A 4,024-nucleotide genomic window follows, 5' to 3' on the forward strand; every position below is an offset into this window, starting at 1 on the left:
GCGGCAGGACCCGCCCGTTGTGGAGTCTGGCAAACGAGCCTGAAACACCAGCGGCCTTTGTTTGTCCGCTGGCCCGCTCGGCCTCTCCTGCGGTGAGACACGCGGCACCAGATCGATCGGAAACAGAGGGTTTTTCCAAGAGGACACACAGCCTGGGCCAGTCTCGGTGGGGTTCGGTGCCTGCCCGGCACACACTTCGAACTCGGTGCAAAAAATACTCTCACTGTATTACCAATGTCCGTCAATGAGTCCGCCGACTCTCGCCCAGAGTCGCGCTACTTTTACCGATCTTTTTGTGTCCCTTCGGTTTCTTCCCTGACATTTTTGCACCTCACCACACAATCTTTTCTAAGTGTCTCTGAAAATCGTGTTCCCGAAAATCTCCGGGCACGCCACCTCCATCTTCGCGCAAAACAAACCGTTTTGAGGTCGGCGGGAGTCGGCCCGGTCGTCCGTCCGGTCGTGTCGCACTGACGCCCGCCGCGGGGCCGCAAACTGCGGGGTCATAGAGACTTCCGGTGGTAAGTCGTTAACCGTGATCGGGACCGCCCGGACAAGAAATGCCATTTTCTGGCCGGCGGGAGACGGGCCGATAGGCCTGGCGGGAAAGGCGCGCCGCGGCCCCGCTGAAGGCCGCACATCGGACCTCCTCGACTTCCGCCGTCAAATCGTTAACCTGCGGCGGGCAAAAAAGAAGCGACGCCAGCTTTCGGACTTAGTGCAATTCTCGAATGTCGCGGATGACTTGGCGGTACGAGCGTTCGGAAGTCCCGCCGGAATTGCGACGCTTCGAACGGTCGAGGCGGCCAATCTCGACCTCAGCGGCGGCACTGGCGCGATACACGTTTCTGCCGCCAGGGGGGGGGGGGGGGGGGGGGGCAAGCCAGCCGGCCGGGGGCGCCCGGCGCCGATCCGGCGCTTACTCGACACGCTCGAGCATCCGAACCCGTCTTATCTACGGGACCGCCGTTGCCACTTGAACACCTTTCGCCGAGAGTATCCGGGCACCCCACCTACCCGCCGGAATCACGAACCACGAGGTAGAAGTCAGGAACCAACAGGAGAAGTCGTGAACTAAATGGCGAATTCATGAACCAAACGGAGAGAAGTCATGAACCGAGCGGTTTAGGGTCAGGGTGAGGGTTGTTAGGGTGAGGCCGTTAGGGTGAGGCCGTTGCTTCGAGCGGGAAGATGGGCAGCCCCGCCCCCCCCCCCCCCCCCCCCCCCCCGTTGGGTGGAAGGAAACCTCTGCTGCGGGCCCGGCAACCATCCCGAACGGACCCGCTGGGTCCAAATGTCTGCCGCGGGCGGTCCTGCTGCGGTCGCGGGTTCGTTGGAAACCTCTCCTGCTGCTGGCATGGCCACCCTCCCCCCCCCGCCCGACTGACGACCCTGCGGGCCCGGCGACCCGGTGTCCCGTTGCCGCGCGGGGAGTGATCCTCGGGGCCGTGCCGGGCGGGCCCAGCGACACGAAGAGAGTGGGGGGGGGGTCGGAGGGAGTGGCACTGGGGAGAGAGGGGTGGGGGAGAGAGTGCCCCCCCCCCCCCCCCCCCCCATTAGGGGCGAGTTTATGCAGTCATCAGAGTTTATACCTAACCTCATGATGCTTTATTAGCCGGATAGGCTGTCTGACCTCGCCCCCAGTCCCTACTCCTTCCACTGGATTCTTCTTATACCCTCTTTTTCTTCGTGCCCCCCCCCCCCCCACGCAGGGAGGGTTCCAAGAGGGAGGAGGGAGGGAGGGAGTCCCGGGGCCGTGAGAGAGAGAGAGAGCCTCATTAGCTGCTAGGTTCACCTCATTAGCTGCTAGCTAACGCGTCAGACCTTTTACATTCTTTAGAGGATTGAAACCTCAGGGCCTTTAACCCCCGTTCACCGTTTACACTCAACGATCCTTCCGAACAAAACCCTTACACATCTGTCCGTCCAACTGACCCCCGAGATACCTAACACGCAGATTAACACGTCAGCGGTGATCGGCGTGTCATAGAGGAGTCACAAAGACGGGCAAAATAGAGTGGTTGAATAAAAAATACTCACTCAATTGGCCGTGATTTAACGTAGCACACAATGATGCAAAGCCCATGCAAAGTCCAGTGGCCCAAGCAAACAAATAAGATAGATCTGGCTCGGCGTTCCTCATCTCCACATCGTCACCCAGCACGCCGACGCCCAATAACAATTCCCCCGCAAATTGTGCACCTCGAGCGGCAGTACTTTAAACGGCGCCGTCTTCGGCGTGGACGGCATGAACCAAGTCGGCAAGCATCGTCACCCAGCACACAGACGTCCACTAACAATTCCTCCCCCCTGCAAATTGCGCGCCGCGAACGGCAGTACTTTCAAGTATGCCGCCTTCGGCGGGGACATCGTGAACCAAATCGGCAGGCAGGCGTCGTCAGCCGGTCGACCGACCCCCAGTTGCATTGCCCCAACGGCCATTGTGCACTTCGAACAGAACAGTGCTTTTAAAATATTCCGCCTGCCGCGTGTACATCATGAAACAAATGGAAAGGACGAACCGGGCGTGCAACCGATGCACGGAGAGTGACAGGTCGTCAAGCAAGTCCGTGGCAATCCGTCGGCCGACTCGGCCGCGGCCAGCAGAGGCGTTTTGGCCCGGGCGCGCCGAACTTTGCGCGCCCTCGGTATGCGTAACACTAGCACATGCCTTCAAAACTCACTACAAAATAACCCCAAAGTATGCCGCCTTCCCCGTGGGCCTTGTTACCAATATCTTGCCCTGCTTCCTGATGCCCTTATGGGGTCGGCTCTGTTCTTGCAGAACCCTCAGGTGGTGCAGAGTCTGGGCCATTTTATCAATATCTTGCCCTGATTCCTGATGCCCTTATGGGGTCGGCTCTGTTCTTGCAGAACCCTGAGGTGGTGCAGAGTCTGCGCCTTGTTATCAATATCTTGCCCTGCTTCCTGAAACCCTTATGGGGTTGGTTCTGTTACAAAACCCTCAGGTGGTGCAGAGTCTGGGCCACTTTATAAATAACTCTGCCTGCATTAGGGTCAGGGTTAGGGTTAGGGTTAGGGTTAGGGTTAGGGTTAGGGTTAGGGTTAGGGTTAGGGTTAGGGTTAGGGTTAGGGTTAGGGTTAGGGTTAGGGTTAGGGTTAGGGTTAGGGTTAGGGTTAGGGTTAGGGGTAGGGGTAGGGGTAGGGGTAGCGGTAGGGGTAGGGGTAGGGGTAGGGGTAGTTTGAACTACTGCCGCTCCAGGCGCGCACTGTGCGTGGGTAATTTTCAGTGGGCGTCGGTGTGCTGGGTGACGATGCCGCCCAGACTCTGCACCACCTGAGGGATCTGCAAGAACAGAGCCGAACCCGCAAGGGTATCGGGAAGCAGGGCAAGATATTGATAACAAGGCCCAGACTCTGCACCACCCGAGGGTTCTGCAAGAACAGAGCCGACCCCATAAGGGTATCAGGAAGCAGGGTGAGATAGTGACACCATTTGTAAAACCGGCAAATCCCACCCAGGAAACATTGCAAAAATTGGCCTCTAATGCTGGAACGTGGGTAAAGCCAAACAAACACGACACGTTTTAAAAGAACGTTACTAAAACAGCCTGGGATATGCCCATGACAAAGGATAGGCCGAACCTCACCAGAAAAAAAGAGAGGGAGACCACGGCAGAGCTGAGGGATAAACATGAGATGGTGATAAAACCAGCAGACGAGGGGAGCAGTAGGGTTACAAATTAATGTCAATATGGGGCCTGCTCCCACTGGGTAATAGACAAAAACATAGAACAGGGTGACAGGAGAGACTGGATAGCACAGAGGATAACCCGTGAGCGAAATAATGGGGTGTATGCAGTTCAATGTAAGGAGTGTACCTTACGGTACATAGGGGAAACAGGTAAAACAGCCTCAGCGGTGATCGACGTGTCAAAGAGGAGTCACAAAGACGGGCAAAATAAAGTGGTTGATTATAGACAATAGACAATAGACAATAGGTGCAGGAGTCGGCCATTCAGCCCTTCGAGCCAGCACCGCCATTCAATGCGATCATGGCTGA

Source organism: Rhinoraja longicauda, unplaced genomic scaffold (assembly GCF_053455715.1).
Source record: "Rhinoraja longicauda isolate Sanriku21f unplaced genomic scaffold, sRhiLon1.1 Scf000078, whole genome shotgun sequence".
Classification (NCBI taxonomy): Eukaryota; Metazoa; Chordata; class Chondrichthyes; order Rajiformes; family Arhynchobatidae; genus Rhinoraja; species Rhinoraja longicauda.